Source organism: Halichoerus grypus, chromosome 12 (assembly GCF_964656455.1).
Source record: "Halichoerus grypus chromosome 12, mHalGry1.hap1.1, whole genome shotgun sequence".
Taxonomy (NCBI): domain Eukaryota; kingdom Metazoa; phylum Chordata; class Mammalia; order Carnivora; family Phocidae; genus Halichoerus; species Halichoerus grypus.
This window is the reverse complement of record NC_135723.1, coordinates 66,929,914-66,957,746: the sequence shown is the minus strand read 5'-3', so window position 1 is coordinate 66,957,746 and position 27,833 is coordinate 66,929,914. Positions and strand designations below refer to the sequence as shown.

The window sequence follows — 27,833 nt, the reverse complement described above, 5'->3', positions numbered from 1 at the left end:
GAAAAAGGGGCAGTTTAGTGATCTTGAGTAAAATGAGAACACTGCAGGAACTTGAGATAGGTTTGACTTTATTTATTTATTTTTAAAGATTTTATTTATTCATAAGAGACAGAGAGAGAGAGAGAGAGAGGCAGAGGGAGAAGCAGGCTCCCCACTGAGCAGGGAGCCCGATGTGGAACTCGATCCTAGAACCCTGGGATCATGACCTGAGCCAAAGGCAGGTGCTTAATCATCTGAGCCACCAGGCGCCCGGGACAGGTTTGACTTTAATATGTGTGTGTCTTGCTACAGATTATAAAGTACAGTCATTAATCCTTAATGCAGAAGATGAATTAGGCTGGGATTATATTATGATAAAAATTTCACAAAAGTTTCATTAGCAAGTTTCTTTAAGTAAAGATGTACCTTGGTTCATTTAAAACATGATTTAAATTTACCAAAACGGGCGCCTGGGTGGCTCAGTTGGTTAAGCATCCAATTCTTGATTTCAGCTCGCTCAGGTCACGTATGATCTCAAGGTTGTGAGATCAAGCCCTTTGCGGGGCTCTGCGCTGAGCTGGAGCCTGCTTAGGATTCTCTCCCTCTTCCTCTGCACCTCCCTCCCCCGCCTGCTTACGTGCCCCTGGTTGCTTAGAAGGGCTATACATGCCAGGAAAGTTAAATTTGTGCCAAGAGATTATTAACTAAATAATTAAAATCTACAAACAACTGTATTTTATAATTCTAGAGCAGTTTCTCAACCTTAGTGCTATTGACATTTTAGACTAAGGTAATTTTTTGTTGGTGAGGAGCTGTTCTTTGCTTCATAGGATGGTAGCAGTGTGTCTGGCCAATACCCGGTGGAGTCCAGTAACACCCTGCCCAAGTTATGTCAAAGAAAAGTGTCTCCAGACACTGCCATATGTCCCCGAGGGAGCAGCAGAAGGGGAGTCACCGGCATTTGAGAACCACCGATTTTATTCATATATTTTCACACGCACATATCCTTGAAAAATATATATTATTTTCTAATTTACATAAATTGTGTGGTATTTATGTATTGTTCTGCATCTTGTTTTGTCCATTCGTTATTATGTTATTATGTTTCAGCCATGAATGTAAATACAGTTTGTCCCTTTAAGTGCTATATATTGGGTGGCCTTTAGACTGCATCCGCATGACATTTTATTTATCTATTGGTAGACATGTAAGTTGTTTCCAATTTTGCCATAAAAAAATTATTCCTTGGGGCGCCTGGGTGGCTCAGTCAGTTGAGTGTCCAAATCTTGATCTCAGCTCAGGTCTTGATCTCAGGGTCGTGAGTTCAAGCCCTGTGTTGGGCTCCATGCTGGAAATGGAGCCTACTTTTAAAAAAAATTATTCCTCAGTGAATATTTTTGCCTGTGCCACCCTGAGTATGTATGTGATTATCAGGGACATTGAAAAAAAACTCCACTGGATTTATTCAGCTTTACTGTAAATTATCAAGTTGTTCTCTAAACAGGCTTTATTAATTTATTTACACTCCCAATCAGCAGTGTATGTCATCCTGTTTACTCCATATTCCTATTGACACTTGATATTGTGGAATTCTTCATTCTTTGCCCTGAATATCTTACATGGTATCTTATTGTAATTTTAATTTACATTTTCCTGATTACTAGTGAGTCATCACGTTTTAAACTGGAGGGCCCTTTGGGATCTTCTAGTCAACTATGTTGGTTTTTTTTTTTTTTTAGTCAACTGCATTTTAAGATGAGAAAACAATACTAAGAATGTATTTTTTACTTCTTTTATATTACTTTTATTTGCTAAGAATATTTTTCTGTCTCATTGTTTTATGTCCCTTATTTTGTTGTGTTGAATTCAGCATCAAATCAAATGGAAACATTTCACATTTGTGACGAAGGTGGGAAATGTATACGTAGAGAAAAAAAGGAAATATTTTGATAGTACAGATTTACCAGCCACCCCAAGATGTTGGCCGCTTACCGAACTGATTGTGCTTGGCATGGGGCCTAGTCCGGGGAGGGCACTCAAGTGTTTGCATGAGTGATGGAATGAACCCTGAGATGTAATGAGCTGAAGCCAAGGTCCTAGGAGCAGTTTAAAAATACCCTTAAAACCAGGTTTTCTCATCTCTTGCAGCTTGAGTTTGATTTCCTGATTCTGTCTGTACCCACAGTGGATCTAAGAATTACTGATAAGGGGAGGAAGTGTCGACATTTTCCTTATTAGGATGGGTTTCCCACTGAATTTTGACCCATGCTCCTGAGGGCAGTCCTCTTGAGGCCATCCTCCCAGAGGCCAGCTGATAGGCCCAGCAGAGTTGATCCTCTGGGGCAGAGCCCTATTCCCTGAGGGACACACAGTTTCCTCTGGAAGGCCTCTGGGGACTGACTGGAAGAGGTCCAACCACTCTGCGCTGAAACCGCTACGACACTGGTAAGCTTATCTTCCAGACGACCTCCTTCCCATTAACAAGCCCAGCATCCCAAACCTCAGTAAGTACGCCAAAGATGATTTTAGTGCCCCACGCACACGCAAGTTTAATTGCTTTGTGGTCGCATAAGATGTGAAATGAAGGAACAGTATTGCCTACAAGGAATGCATTTGTGTTTGTGTGTAATTCATCGCATCACAGATATTTGTGTCAGTCAAAGCAACATGGAAATGTATTTGTTTTACTTTGTGATTTGGAAGAATAATTGCACATAATCACGCTTTCCCAGAGTTAAACTTTGTGGGCTTATTTTTGTGCTAAATGATGCACATAACGCATGTTAATATTTTATCAAACTGAAAAATATTTCTTGCTGAAAGAGACTCTGTTTATAAGGCTTTTTAAATCTGCCACATGGAGGATGCTATAAAGTCCATTTGTGTGTTTATTTCTTTTGGGATCCTTGTTTTGAGTAGGCATCTGTGGGTGACCTACTATGGGCAGCACGCTGTCCCAGTTGCAAGACAAGTAAGAGGGAGGCCCTGTCTTTCAAGCTTTTGGTCAAGTGGAGATAAAGACATGCAAACAGATAGTCGCCATGAAAGGTGATAGGTACCAGGTGATACGGGGTCAGAGAGGAGGAACCGAATAACCACTTTGGGAAAGTTGCAGGTTTCTCACTGTATCCTGAATACTGAATGTGGATGTGACAAAGAAGGGGCCAGGGGTGGGGCTGAGGCTGGGGGTGGGTATTCCAGGCAGAGGGAACAGTATGTGCAAAGGCTGGGAGTTGTGAGAAAGCCTGACATTGTGGGGAGAACCGTTAGTTATTATTCATTCCTGTTGTTTGTTCTGAATGTATTAAAGACACCCATTCCCTACTTGTGGGAATAACTCATTCAGATAAAAATCCCATTATCACCCCAAATCATGCTATCTAACACAAGTATTTTAGTCCCCAGCTGGTGGCCCCCATTACCAATGCTACATTGATCTGGCCACAGTGACTTCTCTCCAGGGAATGTTTGCTCAGCAAATGCCTTCTTCCGGCCAATTTCATAGAGTCCACACTTTTCAGTGAAGAGACTGATCATGTGCCCACTTGCATTTTATTCAGAAGAGATGAAAAAGGATAAAAAGAGGGGAAGAGATTTGAGCCAAGTAATAATCACTGATTTTTTTTTTTTACTAGGTATTTTGTTTTGTTTTGTTTTTTCATCAAGTCACAATTATCCAGCTACAACCTCAGTCTGTTTAGAGCTAAAATTTGAGTCCGCCTTCCAGACCCCAGAGAAAACCGTGGAAGAAAAGATCCAAGAAACATTTGGGACTGGCCTGTGAGACCTCCTTTTTAAAATATTTAATTGAATTCAGAAACTCCTCCATTTCCACAGAGAAGCTAGATCTCCACAGTGGTTCGAGTTCTGGGCCTTGTGGCTGGGGAGCAGGTGAACATGGCTTGGGGTAGAAGAGAACCCCTATGGAAACCACCTGGTGGGCCTGGGGGATTTATTATTGACTAGATTATTACTTCCATTAATGCAGAGAAGCATCTGGAGACTTTTTCCCCCCAGAGATGTTATTATCAGAGGTAAAAATAACATGGGAGCCATAGCGATGCCTTGGAAAGCTGAGGGCGTGGCGGGGCGGGGGTGGGGGTGGGGGGCGAGGACCGGGATGGATGCGCAGAGAGCAGGGGCACTACGGCAATGGCGCGCCTGCTGGAGAGCGCCGGGCGTGCGCAGGAGCGCCCTTCAACACGGGAGTGAAGGGGAGATGGAGGACAGGAGCCGCTTAAGGGGAAGGCCAGAGATCCGTCTTGGTAGGAGTAGGGGGAGGTGGTTTGTGGAACAGTGAGGGTGGAAGGTGCTGGTTCAGACCTTTCCACGCCCTCTTGAAATTGAGTTTCCAGACTGATTTGAGGAGAAAACTTGTAATTTCAGGGATTCTTTCCCTTCCTCCCTCCCTCCCTCCCTTCTTTTGTAATAATAGACTTTATTTTTTATTTTATTTTTTAAAAAGATTTTATTTATTAGAGAGAGAGAGAATGAGCGGGGGGAGGGGCACAGGGAGAGAGAGAGAGAGGCAGACTCCCCGCTGAGCAGGAAACCCAATGTGGGGGCTTGATCCCAGGACCCTGAGATCATGACCTGAGCCGAAGGCAGCTGCTTAACTGAGCCACCCAGGCGCCCCTAGATTTTATTTTTTAGGACAGTTTTAGATTTACAGAAAAATTGAGCAGATAGGACAGAGTTCCAATATGCATTTCCTTTTCCGTACACCGTTTTTCCTGTTATCAACATGTACTAGTGTGGTTCCATAAAAAAATTAACGAATCAATGTTGATACATTATTATCATTAACATCTGTAGTTTACCTTAAGATTCACTCTTTGTATTGTACAGTTCTATGTTTTTATTTTATTTTTATTTATTTATTTGACAGAGAGACAGCGAGAGAGGGAACACAAGCAGGGGGAGTAGGAGAGGGAGAAGTAGGCTTCCCACGGAGCAGGGAGCCCGATGTGGGGCTTGATCCCAGGACCCTGGGATCATGACCTGAGCCGAAGGCAGACACTTAACTGACTGAGCCGCCCAGGCTCCCCTCTATGTTTTTATTTTTAAAAAAGATTTTATTAATTTAAGAGAAAGAGAATGAGCGGGGGAGGAGGGGCAGAGGGAGAGGGAGAAGGAGGCTCCCCTCTGAGCAGAGAGCCCGATGTGGGGCTTGATCCCAGGACCCTGGGATCATGACCTGAGCCGAAGGCAGACGCTTAACTGACTGAGCCACCCAGGCACGCTCTATGGTTTTGACAAGTGTATAATGTCACGTAGCCACCATTACAGTATCATACAAAATAGTTTCACTGCCCCCAAATCCCCTGTGCTCTGTCCCTCACTCCTGCTCTTCCCTTCTAACGCCTGCACCCCCAGCTCCAGACCCCTGGCAACCACTGATCTGATCTTTTTATTGTTTCTATAGTTTTGTCTTTTCCAGAACGTCACACATCCAGACAGTTTATAGCCTTTTCAGACTGACATCCTTCACTTAGAAATAATCATTTAAGACTCACCCAGGGGCTCCCGGGTGGCTCAGTTGGTTAAGCATCTGCCTTTGGCTCAGGTCATGATCTCAGGGTCCTGGGATTGAGCCCTGCGTTGGGCTCTCTGCTCAGCGGGGAGCCTGCTTCTCCCTCTCCCCCCTGCTTGTGCTCTCTCTCTCTCATAAATAAATAAAATCTTTAAAAAAAAATAAGACTCACCCATGTCATTTCATGCCTTTATAGCCCCAGAACAGTTGCTGGATTTTATGGTAAAGACTAAATGTTTGGCTTTGTAAGAAAGTGCCAAACTGTCTTCCTAGGTGGCTGTACCATTCCTCCTTGCTTAACTTTCCATCTGACTTCCGTTTGGGAATAGAAGTCAGAGATAATTTATGGAGAAATGCAGGTGCTACTCACGATGTAACACACCGACTTTGAAGTCCTGGAGCAGTGTTTTCTATTACATAGGATATAGGAGCAGAAGACTTGACCAGCAGGGCCTTTGACTATAAGGACATTTATTGTTTACTTAACCAGAAGTCAGGAGCAAGTGGCTTCAGATTCACCAAGTAGCCCAAGGCTGTCATCAAGGACCCAAGCTCTTTTCTCCTCTTCTGCTCGCCCACATTAAGTATGTTGGCCTTTTGTGTTTTGCTTGCACTTCGTAGTCTCAAGATGGCTCCTGGAACACCAGGCATCACGCCCTCACATGCTCAACAGGAATAAAGAGGAAAGGGAAACACCAATAGCTCTCCTCTTACTTTGTCTCTGTCATCAGAAAAGTGACTATTGGCAGATTTCCTCTGACATCGTATTGGCCTCAGATGGTCATGTAGTCCCTCTGGCTGCATCGAGGCCGGGAGGTGGCTGTTTTGAACCCCTCTAACGTTTGACCAGGCCTCACCCATTTATCCAGTGGACTGATGTTCCTTGTCACTTTTTTTGGCTTCAGTTGTCCTTCATCTACGATATGAGGGTTGGAGTGTTCACTCCCTTTCAAACTGTGTTTCCATGAGCCCTGAGTTTCTGAAGATGAGCTTAGGGGTTCCTGCTGGGAAGGAGAGTAGGGATAGAGCAAGCCAGGTTCTGGCCTCCCACTTCTTCTGGACAGCATACTTGCAGCTTCCTCACAGGTTAGGGCTCCTGGAGGGTTTCCTTTGGATAAGGCTTTGCAGCTAATATTAAGAGAAAGCATCCTGAGTTAGATGACAGTGAATGTCTCTTTCAATTCTAAGAGTCTGATTTTTGGACCAAGGTGAAACAAGGCTATGCGTCTCCTAAGTGCTTCGTAAAATCCTTGGAATTTTTGTCTTGAAAGCTTTGCCAGATGCACATGTCAAGCACCGGTTAAAAGAAAATTGGTTTTGTCCTCTGTCCTAAAGGAGGAGGACTTTGCCATTTGGAAAGTGGTTTAAATCTTACTTCTTCCTTGACAAGGAATTAGTCTGGAGGTGGAAGATAAGAAGATGGTCAGCAGCCTGAGTGTTACCTCTAAAAAGTCAAAAATTTGATCTTTCTCAGTCTTTTCAAACATAGCTAATCAAATATCCTTGAGTCATTGGGGAAAACGATGATTTGTGTTCTCTTCTCTCCTTTCCTAACTCCTGCCTGTGTTTATGTGAAATTTGTGGCCTTTCAGATGGGCATTTTATATTTGATGTTAGTTATTATTTTTTTTGTGTGCTGGAAAATGTTGAGGGCTATTAACATATATTCAGTTACCATGTTTTGTAATCAGCATTTATGTGCTGAAGTGATGTTATGAAATTTTACGGAATATAAATACATGAAACAAAACAACAAAACTAGCTGTGTGCTCCCTGAGGATGAATGGGTGAATCTGCTGCTGAGTGAAGCAGACATATTTTGTTTTGCTTGCTTGCTTGCTTCCTTTCTTCCTTCCTTTCTTCTTCCCTCCTCTCCCCTTCCCTTCCTTTCCCTTCCCTCTCCTCCCCTTCCCTCCTCTTCCCTTCTTTTCCCTTTCCTTCCCTCCTTTTCCCTCCCCTCCCCTTCCTTTCCTATTCTTTTTTTTTTTTTTGGAAATATCTCCTGTGGCTTCATGGGTCACACAACACATTGTGATACATGGACAGCATGCTGACGCTGATTCCAGCCTGGGTCCTCCTGCGCCCCCCAGCCCCCCAACCTGGGCCGACTGTGCCTTTCTGGCTACTGGTACAGTGTTTGAATGAAGAAACCCTGCTGTGTGCAAGACAAAGGGCCTCAGTTCTAAGGGAGCATATGCTTTCAGATGTTTCATGTGGACATGTGTCATCTCATTTACAACGCATAACTCCCTCCAAAGTAAGCGTTATCTCCTTTTGTAGTGCAACACAGTGAAATACCAGACCTGTGCCACATTAAATAGCCAAGAAGTGGCAGAACTAGAGATGGAGTCTCCCCAGAAGCCTAAACAGTTGCCACAAAAATCCATTGCCCTGCCCTTCCAAGATAATTAGTACTTCTCACAAAAATGCAAGGGAAAGAGCATTATTAATTTTTGGATCACCTTTTTTTTGTGCCAAATAATTTGTATATTTTAAAGTGTTTCCTCCTTAGAACAATTGTAGGGAAAAGAGTTTATGCTGGCATGTGGTATGAGGGTTACAGTGTTATCCCCATTATCTGTCACAGCAAACTGAGGGTTGAGACTTGCGGAGGAGATGTGTCCTCCAAGGACATGTGAAAATCTGCTAAGGATGTTGAAGAAAGGGTATTCCAGATAATATGACTTCGGGCTTCTGTGAATTTATAAAATTCCCCCAAAGTAGTCACTCAGCTTATTCCTATGACTGATGGCGCAGTCATGCGTTGTCCAAAAGGGTGGTGAATATTTGTCTACTGGAAGAAAAAGACAAAAACTTCAGCCTTTCCTCCTTTCCCACACACTGTCACAGTGGCTCATCGTCACAGTACTTGGGATCCCCCTCTCTGCCTGCATAGGGCTGGCATTGGGGCCAAAGCGGAGGGCACGATGTGCTAGTACAGCATAACTCCTCACAGGGCCTTCTCAGAGTGGGTTCATGCCCTGGTGGAAAACAGATTGGTGGTCCCTCCAGTGAGGACTCACTGGCTGAAAATTTTTACATAAAATTGAGATTGACATGCAAAAAAATTGCCTGATACCCCTCCCTCCCCCAAGTCTTGGGAAAGAATCATTCCCCTCCTGCTCTCCTTTCCCCCAAGGAGTTTGTTGAGTGAGTTGGATAAAGGGCTTGATCCCAGCCGTCAGAGTCATGTCCTGGCGGAGCCTGGGTGGGCTAATTACATCCAGCAAGACAGATCAAGGGGGAACCAGAACCTGGAACAGATGTATGTGCCTCTTGGATTGAGGCAGGTTCCAGATGGTTCCAAGGCAGAAACCGTTGGAGAATGAGGATCTTTGTCCAGCCAAGTGGCAGAACATGGTATCTAGACCGGAGGGTCTCAAGGGCAGATGTTGGGCAGTTGTCTTGTTAGGTCGGTGAGGGTACCTATGAGGGGTCTGCTCCTTGTCCCGTTAACCTTTAGCATTAATGAAGCTGGGTCCAGACTGGCTTCGTCTGGTAATTCAGTACATCTGAAATGGAAAGTCAGTTCTGGGTTGGACATGCCAGCAAGGTGGGAATGATTCTTTTGGGAGGTCAGTCTTAAGCCGAGGGTGGTGGTTCCCAGAGAGGAGCCAGAAATAGGAAGATTTCTGTGCCTCTGGGGTTGGAGATGGGGGCCCTGGGAAGTAGTGAGGACTTATACACTGGGCGCAGACCTGTAACAGGTCTATCAGGGGACTGAGTCTAGGAGAAATAGTATCACAGTGCCAAGGTGAGGGTCATCCTTTATTTCCAGTTTTCTGAGTGGGATTTACGGAGGAAGGCGAGGCTGACGGCAGCCATAGTACACAAGAGTCTGGCCTGTCTACTGGTCCCTTGCCTTTCTTTGTCATTCCCCGGGGGGAGGAAATTTGTGCCCTTTGGTTTCCTTGCTTAGAAAAGTTTCTTTGTTTATGAGGAATCCTATGTTCAGGTTTCCAGGAATCCTATGTCAGGAGGTAAATAAAATAATGGAAACAAAGCAGGAAGATAAACAACGTTGGTGAAGTCAGTCCCTTTTGGATTCCCTACCTGAGTTTCCTTATCCTGTTTCTTGAGTTAAACAGTGAAAAGAGCTTCAGAAGAAAGAACATTAGATGATTAATTAAATGCTTACATTTAAACGAATATGTGTTTGGATTTTCATGTGAAAGAAACTTTAAAGTACCGGAGGTAGGAACAGAAAAGAAAAATGAAAAGATATTGACCTCCTTCCTTTCTAGGTGACTGAGAATACAGTTCAAAAGCCCTTTCCTGCTTTTCATGTATTTACACATCTTTTAGAAAGGTGACCCCGGGGGCAGAAAAAAGTAGGACATATTTACTAGTATCTGTTGTGCATCAGGGACTGTGCTAAAGTTTGTGTGGATGTGAGCTCATTTAATGCTCATGAAAGTCCCAGTGAAATGTGTATTACTGGCCATGTTGATGAGAAAATTGAGGCTCAGAGAGGTTTTGGGGGCTGCCTAAAGAGAAATCACTGGTAAATCGACCCGAGGGATTCCAACCCTGTCTTCACAAACATGCTGTCCATAACCCTGTTGGTGTGCTACCGAATGGGACTGTCTTACAGATGCCTTTTATAGCCATTACTTTTATCCTACATGTTCCTGACATTGATTCAAAGGTGAGCTTGAACTTTCTTTCAGTTTTCTCAACCTTTGATAATTAACCCTTCCTGTCTTGAGCATGACGTATTTTAAGCATTGCTATCCAAAGGGATAGAAAAGTTAAAGAAGAGATGAAATTAAGAAAGTTTATACTGTGAGAGGCCATAAAAAAGTATTTTGAACTTCTGTTGGGTCTTATTTTATTTATTGTCCTAATATATAAGTAAATTAAAATTCAACTGATTATATATTTTGCAGGTATTCTACCTTATTCATCAGAGTTTAAGACTATACCCAATTTTATATATCCAGCCAGTTTCTTTCTAATGAAAATTCTTCTTTTCAGTCTGTATTATTCTTTCTTTCTTAGGGTTCAGCTCTCAGATTTGGGTTAATAATCTTCATAACACGATGCAGTCATTTTTTTATTTCTTCCTTTTTCTTGTTCAGTGAAAGCATTTGATGCTATGAATTTTCCTCTTACCACTTTTTTGCCTGAGTCTTGTAGGGTTTTGTATATAGCATTCTCATATAATTAGTTTCTGGCCAACACTTGTTGAACACCGATGATACTCTAGTATAAAGGAAAAATAAATATACTTAAAACTTGAAAATAGGCAAATAGGCAAAAGGATGACTGTGTGTCCCTTCAAAGTCATCCTGGATTATTGGCACCACCCAAGGATTATCTAATTCTCTAGGTGTATTGCCTTACTTTGCTTTTCTTTGATGTACTATTTACTGTTTTTTTTTTTAAAGATTTTATTTATTTATTTGAGAAAGAGATAAAGCAGGAGCAGGGGGAAGGGCAGAGGGAGAGAGATTAGTAGACCCCCACTGAGCGCAGAGCCCCACATGGGGCTTGATCCCAGGTCCCTGAGATCATGAGATCATGACCTGAGCAAAAGTAGATGCTTAACTGACCAAGCCACATAGGTGTCCCTATTATATACTGTTGGTTAAGGTATTTTACGAGTAGGAAAGGGTAGATGAATACCTACAGGAAACGGTGCAATGCAAATGATTCTTGTCTATTAGAAAAAATAATCCCCCAAGATATAATTTTGCCGCCCTGCAAGGCATTACCCAGTTTTGTATCTACTTCAACGATTTTATTTCAACAGTCCTTTCAGTGACTATATATATATATGTCTCTTCTCCTGTAATCCTCTGAAACAACTTTTCTATCCCGTTGGTTTTCTCACTGAATTAAATACATCTTTAATATGTATTCACCTTATATTTGTATGAGGGTCATGTTTTTAATGTTTTGAAAAGTACTTTACACTAGGAACAATGTAAGAGGCTTTCACCTGTGTCAAAAAGACCCAGAGCTGGGCAGTAGTTAAAACAGTAAACCTGATGTTACAGAAACTATTGCAATAGCGGAAAAAGAGGACTGGGCTCAATTCCGAATGTAACAAAGGAAAGCAGAGATTTATAGCCATGCATCAGGAAGGGGGTGGGGGTCAGTGGATGGAAAATTACTAAGAGGAAACATCAAGAACAGGGGATTCTTGTGAAACCAACTCAACAGGATTCTTGCTGAAGACAGACCAGGGTGATCACCTATCACCTGGGGGATAAGGGAGGATGAGGAATTTGGTCAGATACTGAGGGTGGGAATTCTCTCTTAAGCTGATTTAGCAGGATTCTTGCTAAAATTGGACTCCACAGGAACAGAGGTGGAAGGTCATGCTGGGCTTAGTTGAGCAGAGGACTCAGGAGCCTGACTAAAATTTGGTCGAGAGAATCCTTGTCATATGCATAATGCAACTTAATCTTCATATAAATCTTAGGTGAGCTTATCATTGTCTCTAACTGTACTTAGGAAGAAACAGGCTCAAGAGTGTTCAGGTGGGGGTAATGTAGAGACACCAAGTGAGCCCAGGTTTATATGAATCAAGATCAACTTCACCATGTTACTCTGAGGAGTCACATGCTTCTCACCGAGAAGAGCAATGACAAAGTATGACCTAATACAGTGGTCAAAAGAATATGGATAAATAAATGGAAGAAATAGGTGAAGGAAAAAGTTTGAGATCACTTATGAAACAACTATGATATTGTGTTTTTCCTCCCCACGGGTAAAAATGAAAGTATGCGGAATGTATATGCAATTGTGGAATTGGATGGATTGTACTTGGAAAGTCCTTATGTCCTGCCTCAGACTTGAATATTTACTTCTCGGATATATAGAGAGAAGTGGTTTCAACCAAGAAGTAGCAGAGGTGCTTGCTTTACATTCACAAAACAAACAAAATTTTGGGAGAGGAGCAGAACTGTGATTGCTTCTAGACCCTGGGCAGACATTGGGTTTTCATCTTTCACTATGGAAACGTACGGTTCCAAAGCTTAGCTTTTTAACCCTGTGGGGTGTTTTCAGTTCTCAAAACAAAATTGGTTATAATTCACTTTACTTAAAAATAAATAGATGAGGGGCGTGCTATGAAATTAAGTCAACGATATGCTGCTTCAAGTCCAAAATCACTGGAAAGGATTAGGGAGACATAAGTGGTAGGTGGTAGAGAAAGAGGCAAGGATGAACAAATCTTAAAACCTCTCTTTCTCTCTCTCTTCCTGTAAAACTACTCACAGCTATGCCCACAGAAATCACTGCAGCAGGTAACGTTAGGAACTCAAATATAATTAAAGTGCTAGGGCTGTAACTCAGCACGCCTGGTATCCATCCGTAGCAGCGAACTCTGTCCTTGAAATACTCTACTGACCATCTTGAGTGTAACTTCCCTGGGATCCCAGATTAGAGGTTGGGAAATTGGTTATGTGTCTGGAAGTGCTGAATCAGCAGCACCTACTGTTGTTATATTCTGGATCCTGATTACGGGTACCCCCCCCTCCACTCCCATCCATTTAATCCAGAAGCCCTCTGGGCACTCCTGATACTTTTCTCTCCTCCACTTCTCACACTCTGCAAAATCCTGTGGATATTGCATCCTGTGCTTCTAAAGAATCTGGCCCGTCTCTTCTGCACCGCTCCTGTCCTGGATGAACCCTCCTCAGCCTCTGGTCTGAAGATGACTTCAGTTGTCTCCTAATGTGTCCTTCTCTCTGTTCCGTTTCTTCCCCTCTGTAAATGGGTTCCTCTCATTGTTGTAAAAACACCCGTATGATCTTGCCAGTTGGCTTCAAACACTTCAGGTTCCCGAGGGCTTACAGACTGTTGCTGAGCATCCAAAGCCTTTCTGCCCCAGTATCCGCCCCACCCCGGCCCCACCATCCTCCTCGTTCTCCAATCTCCCCTCTCCTGGAGTTCACCTTTGCGCCAGTCTGATCTGGAATCTGTTTACATTTGCTTTCAGGCAGAACGTGCAGATTATGTTGACTGGACTGCTTCCCTCTCAGCCTGCACTGGGTCAAGCATCGCCTACTCAACACTGCACGGTAGCTGTTTATTTATAACATTTCTATAAGAGACCATGCTGTCCTCTGGGGGCAAGGCAGCATCCCATATGTGTCGGTGTCCCTGTGCTTAACAGGGAGCAGCTCCCCAGAAACGTTTGTGGCTTGAATGAATGAATGAGTGAAATGGGCCTTTCTTGCATGAAAAAACTTAATGCAACTAATCTCTGTTTAGCTCTGGAGAATTTATGTGAGAAGGATCTAAGGCAAAAAGCCTGTCATCTTTCTTTTCTTCTACTTTATCCCATCTTTTTATATAAATGTATCTGTATAAATCAGCTGTCATTACTATCACTACAGTTCCCTCCAAGGAGGAGGCGGGTGCACTGGAGCAGAAGGGTACAGACCAAGATAGGCCTAAGCCTTCCCTTGGTCAGCCTGACTTTGGGGTGGGCAGGCAGTCTTCATGGACATGTGGGGATTTGACCACCAGAAAAAAAAAAACCCAAAACACACACACACACACACACACACACACACACACACACAAACCCAAAAAACAAACCCAAGCTTGGAAAAAAAATAAATAAACGTCACCAGCAATGGGACAAATCAAAATCAGGCACCACCTGGTAACATACAAGGAAAAGGATGCAGCTTCACTTTTCCGTGATTTTCCTGCCAAAAACTTGTAACCTGACTCTAATCACAGGAAGCATCAGACAAAGCCAAACTGAAGGACTTTATATAAAATAAACAGCCTGTAATTTTAAAAACTGTCAAGGTCAGAAAAATCAAGGAAAGACCTACGGAGGTGTTTTAGGGTGAAGGAGACCAAAAAGACATAACAACTAAAAGCACTTTGTGATTCTGAACCAGATCCTTGTGCTATAAAGTACATTTTGGGGACATTTGGTGAAATTTGAATGGGGTCCAAAGAGCAAATGTTAACATGTATTACATGTTAATTTCCTGATGTTGATGGTTGTGTTATGGTTATGGAGGAGAATGTTATTGCTGTAGGAAATGCACACTAAAGTATCAGTGAGTGGTGGAGCTTGGGGTTGGCAGGTTACTTTCAAGTGGTTAAGAAAGAAAGAAGGTTCTTTGTACTATAGTTGCAATTTTATTTTTTTGTAAATTTGAGAGTGCTTCAAAATAAATTTTTTAAAGATTTATTTGAGAGAGAGAGAAGCATACGCACAGGGTGTGGAGGGGGAGGGGCAGAGGGAGAGAATCTCCAGCAGACTCCTGGCTGAATGAGGAGCCTGAGGCGGGGCTGGATCCCACCACCCTGAGATCATGACCTGAGCCGAAATCAAGAGTTGGACACTTAACTGAATGAACCACCCAGGCTCCCCCCAATGAGACATTTTTTAAAGAAAAAAAGTCAATAAACAAACTTGGACTTGTCCCCATGGACAGGGTGACCTCATGAGATGTGACTCTTGGTTGGTGTGCTTGTGGTGATGGAATTGTGCAGAAGAGGGCCTTGGTTTTCTTTGAGCTGAACTGGAAGTGAAGAGGTGGTAAAGTTGAGGGGCATGGCTGAGAGCCAGCCTGCATCCTGTCATTGTCTCCCCCACGACCAGCCCTCAGCAGGTTGTCTTACCTGAAAACAGGCTCAAAAGACAGACTGTCAGCTCGAGGAGAGCAAAGCTACCTCCCAGGGGTAGGTGCAATTGGCAGGTTTCTAGCGACTGGGGAGCAATATACCAATTTGATGATGATTTACTGTGAGAAATGTAACCAAATGGCACTGTTTGACGAGCAGATTTCCTTTGTATAGCAGACTTCAAGGGAAGCTTGGTGGTAATCAGGAGAGAGTGTGAGAAATGAGGAATCACAATGAGAAGAGCTGGCCAGTGGGATCAGGGCCCGGAGGCATCCTGTGAGGGGAGCCTGATTCCTCCATCCTGCACCAGAGCCTCATACTTGGCAATGGGACGTGGAGGTGTGAATCTGTGGCGGGGCTTGTACTCCCTTGGGTAGTGCTGGGGTGGCTTCCCAGACTCCACTTTTTGTCTACTTTCATGGTCAGCCACCTCTCTGTGTCTGACTGCTGTGTTCTCGCTTTAGATATGGTAATAGCCTCAGCCGGGTTGTAGACTCTTAAATGCCTTTGCCTCTCTATGATTCTGTGTTAACTCCTGGGTTGATTTTATATGTTCACTCTCAGAGGCATAGACTGCTTTATTCGAGTTCTGTAGAGGTCTCCCCCTTGCCACTGCTGGCCATGTGGGAACTTGGGCTAGAGAGAGGCTGCACTCTAGAATAGCAACTTCCCTTTTGCTGTTTGTTTTTTTAAAGTCTGGAGCCACGTAGAAGGAAGGAAAGACTTAAAAAAAAAAAAAAAAAGGCTTACCTTCTTGGAATATCTTGTTATCTTTAGAGTTCTTTAACTTCCCTAGGTTGCGGACTTTCTTTCAGACATTTGGCCAAACTAGATACTTTTCCCTTTTGAGAACAGTGTGCCCCTCCATTATGAACCAAAGGTATTCACTTTTTGGGGCACAGTCCATGTGGGGCTGGTTGTTCTTTGTGTGTGGGGATGAGAGCTCTCTTTCTACAGCCGAGTAGTGCTCTCTCAAGTGTGAGACTCCTCAGCCTCTTATCCCCCCTTCTCTGGAGTGTTTGCAGTTCCTTCTCACACAGGTGGTCACGTCTCTGCCAGGGCACTTTAAGACCCCTGGGTACTTAGCACTGGAACTTAAGGTTCCAAATGGCTCCGTATGTAAAAGCCATTTATCTCCGGATGGGTATCGCACGAGGTTGCCCAAACCTTGAGGCTCCTGAGGGCCAGAGCCAGTTTTTGAAGAGTTGCCTGAAATCTGAAATGCAAGTCAGCCCACAGAAAGAAGCAGTGGTTCTGTATGGCTCATGAATTAGAGACCAGCCAAAAAGGGTCTGGTGTGAGTGGCAAAGGGCTGGGTGCTTTCAGGCATGAGCCCCATGTTCTTCTTCAGAGGATGGTTAGAAGGTTGTTGTGATTTATGCAGAGGAAGAGCATATACATATATGGATTGGCTCACACTCGTCTAACACGAGGGTCCTCAATTTAGTGTAATTTTATATTTTGTTTTCTCCTTTGCCCATGCCGTGATAAGGCCCTTCACACAAATGCCTTTAGAAATGATAACCGGAACATGCCTGATTTGGGGTTTCCATACTGTGGGAAATTGAACCCTAGGTTCAGTTGGGGATGGGGAAGCAGCATCTACATGGTCACCAGGTCGGCTGCTCAGCCCTGGCGTGGCCATCTGTGATCCGTGGCAGATGTCTGCAACCACATCGTCCTCTCATGTGAAAATGCTACCTCATGAAGAGTGCTTAGCACCTGGTGGACAGACACAAGAGACTGGAGGGTGGCGTGGTGAGTGTCTGCAAGGCTCAAGGAGCAGACTTGGTTTCCATTTGCAAACAAAGCAAAACTGAAAGCCCCGCATGAATTCTGGCACTAGTCTTTGCCATCTGTTTGATTTTTTTTTTTTTTTTTTTAACCGGGTCAGGGGCTGTGATGAGTATCAAACTCTGTGGGCCAGAGAAAGGATTAGAAATAGAATCACCTGAAACATGCTATTCAAAGCAGGCAGGGCCTGTGGTCTGCTGAGGGACCTATAACATTCACTTTCATTCCATCTCTGGGCCTCTTCGCATCTGGGAGTCAGAGAATAATAATAAAATAAAGGCAGGCTGTAACAAGAAATGTGATCCTCGGGGTACCCTCGTAAGCTGTGCCTCTGTCAGTCAGATTTCCTGTTTGCTGGAAAGAGTTCTGCCCTTTCCAGCTCTGCCAGGCGTTCCCCTGGGCGAGGGGGCATGGGCTGGCGGTGAAACTGATCCCTCTTCTTGCAAGTGGTGAGGCTGACCGCTGTGCAAGGAGACGCTCCCTGGAATGGGCTTCGGGGCTCTGCTCCGTCAAGAGGCAGACTTTTACTCCCAGTGACAGCTGTGGAGTACAGATTTATGGCGGGGCCCTAGCTCTGAATTCCAATTACCACTTGAGTTTCCGAAGAGTCTGCATTTCCCTGTCTGTGGTGCATTTTTACAACTTGCCACTGTGAGGGCCGATACAAAGCCGTCCCCAGTTACTAATATTTCTAACCAAATGATTTACAGAATGAGAGCCCAGGTGACATACACTTAAGGCTTTTTGCTCCTTGCAAGGTGAAAATGCTGGGGAATCCGCTCTGCCTTTCAAGAGGTAAGAGAGTCAGGTAGGATGGGGACAGCTAGGAGATTTGGGAAGCTGAGGGATACCTACAAGGCTGTGGACGCCAGGTATTTCTGTTGGCAGTAATTAATTGTTTCCAAGAGCAGCTCTTCCTAATGAGGGTAGCATGTGACAGAGAGTGAATGAAGGGTTTTGGGGGACACTTGTATTTCATGCTTTATGCACACCCATAGGTGGACGTGGTAGCGTTCGGTTCTGCCACTCTTGACAGTCTATTTCCTATGCTTGAAGGATGGCTAGATTCGCTGTTGTAAGAGCAGGACACTGAGGATCTGGGGACCAGCATGTCCCCTGAGCCCAGGCTGTTATCCTTGCCTGTTAGTGCTCCACGGGGCAGGAGGATGGAAAGTGTGTCTTCTAGTTTGACAACTTGTAGCTCTTCGAGAGATGTTTCAGCAAGGGATTGAAATGTCCGGGTTTCAAGTAACAACTTTGTTGCTTCTGTTAGAGGAAATCCACCGGTCTGTCCACATGCAGGCAGCACAATGGAGGAAAAAAATCTCAACGTTTTAAAATAGATCTTTAAAAACATTACCAAGACTACTTAGTGCTTTAAAAAAAAAAAAAAATCCTCCTTCTGAACTTTGAAAGTCCTTTTCTCCACACATAAAGGAAAGGTCTTATGTGGCTGTTTTGCTTAATGTGGGCTGGTTTTATTTTGGACTCTTTGAAACCCAGCATGAAGGCTGAAATTCTATGTGGACAAGTAAAAAATAAAAGGAATGGCGAGGTTTTGGTTGTGCTAAATTAAAGTGACAAGGTACAGATAACAGGGCACGACTGTGCCTGCAAATTAGCCCTCTCTAATTTGCTGCTGTGGAAAGTACTGCTTTGGTGTGCATTGTAATTTCTTTTTTGAATTAAAAGTTTAGAAAGTCTAGTTTGCTCAAAAGCGAAAACCTGAAAAACGTAAGCCTTTCAGTTTTGAAATGGCCCATGGTTCCCTATGTTCAAGGAACTGTTTGAGCAAAATCTTGCTTCAAAAATATGTAAATTACATGGTTTTATTTTTAGAAGCCACACTGTGTGTTGGATTATTTTGTGTGCCCTTTAAAGGTTGCCTTTTCCAAAGTTTTTGCCTCAATCCAGGATGTATTTTGTGTTGAGCAGGTGGCGGTTGTATTTTATTTGGTCTCCTCTGTAAATGAGGTTCTGTGTCATGTTCTGAGTGGATTTCTGATGGGGGAGGGAGGTAAAGAAGGCCCAAGTCACTTTCTCCAACTTTCATGTAGTTCTAGGCAGCGGCTCAATATCGATGGGGAGCCAGGATGACATTTGGTTTCTCCGGCTACAACATGTCCTACCCCAAATTACAATATCCCTGTACCCCAAGCTCAACTTCCCAGAGGGCTGAAATGGCACTCTGTGAGATGAATCACCATATTATAAAAAATTGGCCACATAGACTGTGGAATAAGACTCAGGATTATTTATTACAATACTGTAAAAAAAAATGTGGTTCATGATCATTTACCCTTTGTTTCTAGTTTCTGTGGGTGTTTTCTCAAGGAGAGACCCACTGCCTCCATATCAGATGGTCCACTCCTGGGTGCTGGGCACTTTCACCCTCACATGAGGCTTTAATTCATCATGGCTCCTCCACACTTAGACGGTTGTGGTGTTTCCTGAATTGTGTTCCATAGGTGGTTAAGAGATGCGAGGTGGAAAGGGCTTTATGGTCAAATAGATTTGGATAAACAAAGCTGACAGATGGCTTTCCTGAAGGACTTTTCTGGGCCTCAAACATGTATACGTGCCCATTGTAAATTGTCAGGACACTGAGTGAAGTGGATCTCTGGCACAGGAATATGTTCCTAAGTGCATCCTTGGGGAACACTGCCTCAGCGTTTGGCTCTACCTGCCTGTCCTGGGTTTATTTGTGTCCCTCCCAGAAAAGATATGCTGGAGTCTTCCCCTAGCCCCCAGGACCTCAGCATGTGACATTATTTGGCAGTAAGGTCCTAATAGATGTAGTTAGTTAAGATGAGGTCATACTGAGTAGGGTAAGCCCTAATCCATTATGACTGGGGCCCTTAATGAAGGGGGTTGGGACATAGACACACGTGAGGGGCACTGCCATGTGAAGATGGAGCTATGTTGTCACAAGTCACGGGACTCCTGAAAGCTAGGAGGCAGGTCTGGGATAGGTCTTTCCTGAGTACCTTCAGAGGGAGCATGGCTCTGCCCACACCTTAATCTCAGACTTCTAGCGCCTGAACTGTGACACAGCATATTTTTGTTGGCTCAGTCACTCCGTTTGTGGTGCTTTGTTATGGCAGACCTAGCAAACATTTGCCATTCTAGACTTGAGCTCAGTACCTCAGGCTTCTTTTCAGGATGGGCTAGAACTACATCCCTAGTTCTAGAAGCTTCTTAGCCAAGCTACTCTCTGACCTCTTCTGAACTGGGGGTTCCTTCTTTGTATATGCCGTTTGTGATACTTCCACTAGGGCCTGGCCTTTCTTCCCACTGACCTGGAACAGTGGTTTCTAACTCTGGTTGTACAGAGGAATTATCTAGGAAGCTTAAAAAAATGCTAATGCCTAGACCCTACCTAATTAATTAGACTCTCTGGGAGTAGGGTCCAAGAATTTCCTTTGGAAGTTCTCTAGGTGATTCTAATGTGCATGCAGGGTTAGGAATTGTTGAAGGAATCAAGGGCTGAGCTGAGTGTATGTTGGGGGGTGGGGGGCTGGGAGATAGAGGCACCAGCCATAGTTCAGCAGGGCATGGTGGAGCCTTCGTTGAAGCCAAAGAGCTGGGTTTGAGCCCTGGATCTTCCACTTACCTATGGTGACTGTGTGAGAGTCCCTTAGTGGCTCTGTACTGTGGCTTCCTCATTTACAGTAGGGATTATAATGACTGCCCGGTAAGGCTGTTGCGAGGCATCTTAGCTCAGCCTGCTGTAACAGAGTGTGACAGATTGGGTGGCTTTTCAACAACACAAATTTATTTCTCACCGTCTGGAGCCTGGGAAGTCTAAGATCAAGGCGTCTGCCCATTTGGTGTCTGGTGAGAGCTCATTTCCTGGTTCATCTTGCTGTGTCCTCCCAGGGTGGAGGGGCCAAGGGAGCTCTCTGGGGTCTCTTTTATAAGGGCACTAATCCCATTCATGAGGGCTCCACTCTCATGACCTAATCACCTTCCAAAGACCCCTACCTCCAAATACCGTCACACTGCGAATTAGGTTTCAACATAGGGATTATGGGAACATGGACGTTTAGTCTGTAACTAAATGAGAGGGTTCAATGAGATGCAGTGAGTCCAGGGCGGGAAGATAAGCATTAAAAACTATTGGAAAACCTATCAGGAGACCCTGTGATTCTCTTCTCAGTGAGTCTCCCAGGCAAGAACAGTTTGTCCCTGCAACTTTATGCCCTTTATCCAAACCTTGATTACTCTTTCTTATTCCTCCCTCCCTCCCTCCCTCCCTCCCCAGCCACCTGCGCATTCAGTTGGCTTCCAAAACAAAGGAAACCTGCATTCTCAGTGTGCACACCCTCTCGTCACAAATAAAAAACATTGGTTAAGAAAGTATGTTTATTCCTTAAGGAAGTGGGCTCCAGGCCGAGGATGAGGTCACTGTGGCCCATACCACGTGGGCTGCAGGCACTGCTTTTATAGGTGGTCATTCGTAGCCAAGAGTGGGCAGCTAAAAAGCACAGCATCTGAAACACTGCCCAGGAGTCCTCCAATTAAAGAGGAGACTTGATCTTCAGTTAATAGGTAGCTCAGCCTCTTGTAAGAGACTTCTGGCTCCTGGCTCTGAGTCAGAATTCAGCCTGCGAATGCTTGCTGAATCCAGATCTCCAAGGGTTGGACCTGGCTTGTGGTGTTTCAGAGCTCTATAGGCCATTCTGATGCAAGGAACAGAGTTACCACCCTCCATATTCTCTGTGCATGTATGTGTGTGTGTGTGTGTGTGTGTGCAGGCATTTTGTCACGTGGAAATCGAAGCACTCATTCACTGCTTCATTCAACACATGTTTTAGGTGTCAGGTGTGCCAGGGTCTCTTCTAGATGGGATATGGTGGTGAACCAAACACTCATGCTCACTTGAAGCTTCTTTTCTAGTGAAGAATCCAGAACATAAACAAGTAAACAAATGCCTGAAATGATGTCAGACTTTGAGGAGCACCAATAAGAAAATAATGTATGGGAGGCAGGTGGGGAAGGACAGGACACTGTTTTGCTTAGGGATCAAGGCAGGCTTCCCCAAGGAGGCAACATTAGAACCTGAGTAAAGAGAGGGAACAAGCAACAGGGGAATTTGGTGGTGGTGGTGGGGGGGGGGGAATGTTCTAGGCAGAGGAGAAGCCCTGTGCTTGGTGTGCTGGAGAACAGCAGGGACAGTGTAGCTGTCCTGGAGAGGGGCAGGGAAAGAAGTGCTGAGTGGGGTGCCGGCCAGACCGTAGAGGCCGACAGACTATAAATACAGCTTGGAATGTTTTCTAAGTGGGATAGGATGCAAGGTTTTGGGCACAGGAGTGACATGATCTGATCTATGTCTTAAATGGATTATTCTGGAGAATTGACTACTGTGGGCCAAGGATCCCAGAGTCCCAATGAGGCCAGCTAAGGGGTAGATTTTCAGGCACTGTCCAAGGAAGTTTATGCATTTGCTGCTGGAAAAATATTAAGCCAATTCCTAGGCAGTGTTGGCTATGCTTAGAACTTTAAAATGAAGTATAGAATGTATACTTTTTACACCTTGTCAAATAATTCTGTATATTTTTCAATATGATATCTGCAGTGTTATTTCAACAAGACCAGAAGTTCAAACAAATTTGTGTTCATTTGCATTCTTGTCTTTTTTTTTGTGTGCAATCCTTGCTAGTTTTATTACAGATTACAGTAAAAGAAGTAATTTGTTGAGGTCAAATTTCTGAGGCAGGCTTTTGAGTAGATCTAGAATTTAGTGTTTTTCTGACAAATGGAGAATTTCATTTTCCTGCAATCTAATTATTTTCATCATTCTTGTTTATAAATGTTGTATCTTTTCTAATGACTGGTGCTTTTATTTGCATCTGTATCACTTCATTAAACTTTTTGAGTGTAAGTAATTAAATGTGCTTTATGGACTAAATGGTTGTGTCCCTCTGAAATTCGTATGTTGGAAATCTAATCCCCAGTGTGATGGCATTTGGAGGTGTGGGGCCTTTGGGAGGTGGTTATGTGAGAGGACTTTGCCCTCATGAATGGGGTATGTGCTCTTAGAAGAAGAGGCAGAGCTCACTTTTTCTTTCTGCCATGTGTTGATGAAAAGGAGAAGTAGGCAGTCTGTAGCCAGGAAGAGGGTCTCACCAGAATCCAACAATGCTGGCAGCATGATCTTGGACTTTCAGTTTCCAGACTGTGAGAAAAAAATTTATGTTGCTTATAGAAGCCACCCAGTCTATGGTTCTTTGTTACAACAGCCCAAAAGTACTGAGACAGTGTGCATATTGGCATATGATTCACGTGCATTTGTTTTCAGTTTGTATGACCAAAATAGGTATTGGCATTCCATGGATTGTCTAAGCAACATATTCTATACAAACCATAAATAAAATATAGAAGAACCCCAGAAAACCCCACCCTACCTATATATTTGAAAATTTACCAAAAACCAGCTTACTTTTATTTATTTATTTATTTAGAAGGTTATTATTTATTTATAACAAATATCCCACATCTGTGATCCTCTCCAGTCAGAAGTTCTTTGAAACCATGCCATTGGCCTTGGCCAGTTGGAGGATGGAGTTATCTGACTCACCCATCCTGCAAATGACCCCACAGGTAGCATAGGTTTTAAATTGGCTGTTGAACGTGCCTGCCCCCTTTTCAGCGTTGGCCACGTTCATCTGGATGGCCATGTGGTCCTTGGTGCCGATGATGCGGTTGCTGGCAGAGTATTTCTGTGGAGGTCCATGAATTCACCAGCATCCTTCTGCATGTCGAGGGAGTACTTGCTCCCATCACTGTGAGTGCAGAATGGAGGCGCTGCATCCCCCTGGCAGCCAAAACTAGCATCATTTGTAATGTTGCCTAAAATAGTCTTGATTAGACACTTTTCCTGTAACACCTTATAAGTTAAAAAGGGAAAGTACTAGAAACATTATACTTGGTAATAAAAGGAATAAATAGGTAGAAAATAAAGATGAGCCCTCAAGTGAAAACTCTGAAAATATAACTAAAAATACAAGCCATTGAAACTATGTAAGTAGACTTATTTGTGAAGTGTTTTAAAATTTTTGTGTCAGATGCCCTGTAACATAAATGACAAGTAAGAATTCATGAACTCACTGGGCAGATACTATCGTAACCAAGTACTTAACGTTGACACCCTCATCAATGGGACAAACCAACTGCATGTGCCTTCTGATATGAGGTATGACACCACTCCTGTCATATTTCTGCCAAAAATCCATTACCAGAATCTCCTTGCAAGGAGACATTAGACAGATCCAAGTAGAGGGAGATTCTACAAAATAACTTTTGTAGATTTTACCTTACTTTTCAAAAATGTCAAGGTCACAAAAGAAAAAGAAAGACTGGAGAACTATCCTAGATTGAAAGAGACCAAAGAAATTCTTAGAACTGTAAGTGCTGTCAGTGATCCTGAATTAGCTCCGGGACCAGGGAAACAAACTCTGTTCTTTTATGATAAAGGACATCATTGTGACAATCAGTGAAATTTGAATAAGGCCTGTAGATTTTATAATAGTATTGTATCAATTTTAACTTCCTGATTTTGATAATTGTGCTGTGATTATGTAAGTGAATGTTCTTGATTTCCAGAACTACAGATTGAAGTATTTAAGGATAAAGGAGCATCACATTTGCAACTTTCTCATAGATTGTACTGGAGGAGGAAAAGCTCTTTTCCCTCTGTTCTTCCAGGTTCTCCAGCTGGGGCCCTGCACATTAGACTGACAAAAGATGGAATAATGAGAGAAAAACAAAGAGAAGTTTATTAACACGAGCAGTGTGCATATACATGGGAGAAACTCAGTGATGGGTAACTCAAAGGGATGGTTGGAACTTGGGCTTATATAGCATCTTAAAAGAAACAATAAGTTTCAGAGAAGTGATAAAGACAAAGGAAAAAAGTTTTAGGCTTTCAAGGGTAGCAACTATGGGAAGGTGAATATGTGGGGCAACTACTGGAAATCAGGGTTAATTTAGTAAGGCTTGTTTGTGCAGGTGCATCTCGGTGCCATCTCATCTTATGTGATAAGGTTGTCCTCGTTCTGGTTTGGGAAGCAGGGGACACCTTTATGGGGGAATTTATGTTCTGTTTTCAGGCAGATTGGCAGAGGGCAGAAAGCTCATCCTGTGTCTGCTCTTTTAAAAATTGCCTTTTGCTCACAATAATCCTTATGCTAGAGCAGCAGGTTTTGGGGGTGGCATACTCTGAACTCCTTCACTGTTCAGAAATAATACAAGAAAAAAAGATAAAGCTACTGTGATAAAATGTTAGTATCGGGAGAATCTGGGCAAAGAGTACATTTCATATTCCTATTGGAATTTTTTGGTAAGTCTTAATTTATTTCAAATTATGAACTCTAAGTTGAGTTTAAGAGTTTATTTTCTGCCAAATTTCAACCCCACCCCCAAACTAGTAAATGGTAGGAAGAAGACTTCTTTTTTTTTTTTAATGTAAGGCAAGTGTTTCTGAGATTGCCTTTAATATTTTATCAACTAGCTAAAAACATTTCAAACATCATCTTGTATCAATAAAGCAGTGTGAGTCTTGACATGCCAAGAGAGCCAGTTAGAATAAAGTGGACCAGTGGGAAGTATTTTTCTTATGCTTAATTCTTAAATAGCCTTAAATAGTCTTAAATTCTTGAATGGAAAACTAATGTGTAATTTAAAATATTTTAGTCATACTGCTCATAAACCTGCAGATTGATCTCCTTGTTTTGAATGTGTTTTAGAGGAGGACATAAAAATTTACTAAGACGTGAGAAATTCACTACAGAGAGGACTTCCTGAATAGTGAGAGTGATCAAGTACTGGAAACTTGTCAAAGATTCTGTCCACCCCTGAAGACTAGAAAGAGGCAAGAGTACTTGATTTCTCATGTTCTACATGTAAATGTACCTGGACATTGGTCTGTAGATGGTTCAAGCTTTGACTCTTAAAAACATTTGTAATCACATAAATTCATATTTTTGTTAATCTTAGAGCCTATGTGGATTGAGAAATCTCCCACTGTTATTATAAGTAACTTGGGGTTCCCTTGTGAATTGTCACTTAAGAAGTAGTAGCTAGTTTCCTGCCATTTAAATCTTCAGTGGTTCGGAGTTGTAGATTACTGAGTACTTTTATACAGACTTTTGCCCACTTCATGAAGAAGAGTTTTGCCTCTTTCACTCTGCACTAATTACCGGAACTTCGATAAACTGGCAATCCAGCAGTTTAATCATTATGGCCAATCTACCTAGAGTAATGGTACTGTTTTTGAAAGAGCAGTTCTTTTCCTCTTACTACTGATCTAATGACTGGACAGAGGCTATGAAGTCGGATGTTTTCTGGGGTCTGTCCTCATTCTACAGCAGCTATATAGCCTTAAATAAGCTCCCATCGATCATCACTATTTGCGGATTTCATATTTGTGAATTCACCTACTCATGAGTATTTATTTATAACTCTACATCAGTGCTTAGAGTGCTTTTGCAGTCATTCACAGACGTGCAGCAAACTGAAATTTCGAGCTGCCCAGTGAACACATTGCCCACTGAGGTCGAACAAGACAACACTCTTGCCTTCTTGTTTCAGCTCTCCTGCTGTAAACAAGTGTGCTTTCATGGTCCGTTCATTGCCATGTTTTTCACATTTTTATGCTTTGTGATTTCACCCTTTAAATTAGTTCCAAGTGTAGTGATAGCGTACTGTCTAGTGCTCCTAAATGCAAAAGGTTGTGCTCTGCTTAAGAGAAAATGTGTGTGTAGGATAAGCTTGTCAGGCAGACGTTACAGTACAGCTGCTATTAGTTCAAGGCTAGTGAATCAACAAGCTGTATTAAATAAGATGTCTTTAAAGAGAAGCACACATAAAACAAAATCGTGTATTGTTTGGCTGACAAAAATGTGGCCAGTGGCTCACAGGAACCTAACCCTGTATTTCCCCTAGGAGCAATAGTTCAGCATTTGCTAATTCAGTGTTCCCATTGACTTTATAGAGCATAACTACTGCAAATAGAGAGAACTGACTCTTTATTTGATCTCTCTGAATTTCAGCTTCCTTATAGGCAGGGTGACCCTGTATCTTACTCATCATACAGCCCAGAGTGAAAGTGAGAATTTATCAAATAGTTTGCTGGTTCATTGGGTCTAAATAAGGACTGTCAAGCAAACTGGGTCATATAGTCATCCTATTGTAGGTAATATGGAGCTTAAAATAGCTAATTTCAGTAGCATTCAGCAAATATTTATGGACTATCTCTTACTTTCCAGGTAGAGCATGAGGTAGGATAGAGCCTGACCCTTTCTATGAAGACCTTAGTGGCTGAAAAGTAATGAACAAAGAGAGAATGAAGCAAGATAAGGTCCTGTTAAGGATTCTAGGACCAATGGGAATCCACTGAGAAATTCTAAGAAGGGAGGTGATAAGACAGTATAAAAGTTCTTTGTAGTGTGTGGAATTGGGTGTGGAGGGGGAGGAGCAAGGGAATGCAAGGGACCTGTCAGGAAGCTACTGCAACGGTCCCAGCAGAAGTGATGGTGAAAGTGGAGGTGGAAGAAGACTGGGAGAGACTGTTTGACCTATTTAGGAGGTCAGATCTGTTGGTCTTGATGATGAATATGAATGTATGGAATGAGAAAAAAAAAAGCTATCGGGAGTGATTCTCAGATTGTGTGAATAGAGGTCCATTTTCTGAAAAGAGAAATGTTGAAGGAGAAACATCATGGTGAGCAGAGTCAAGAATTTAGCAAGTTAGATGTAAGTGTATTTACATAAAAGTCCATCTGTAAATTTTAGTCCCCCCCCCCCCCTTTTTATTCCTGGTAATAGCAATTTTTAAAATGATGCTTGTTTTTTTTCTCCCCCTCTCTTTATCTCTGTGGGTTTGTGCCTATTGGCGTCCACATCTGGTTACTATTCTTTC

General features: G+C 43.1%; 1 protein-coding gene and 1 pseudogene across 3 annotated transcripts in view; one reads left to right on the top strand and one right to left on the bottom strand.

Annotated features, from left to right (window-relative positions):
- Positions 1 to 27,833, top strand: part of ELMO1 (engulfment and cell motility 1) — a 512,699-nt gene that overhangs the window by 39,389 nt on the left and 445,477 nt on the right. The gene's annotated exons all lie outside the window — the stretch shown is intronic.
- On the bottom strand, positions 23,428 to 23,672 carry LOC118519750 (small ribosomal subunit protein eS21 pseudogene; annotated as a pseudogene).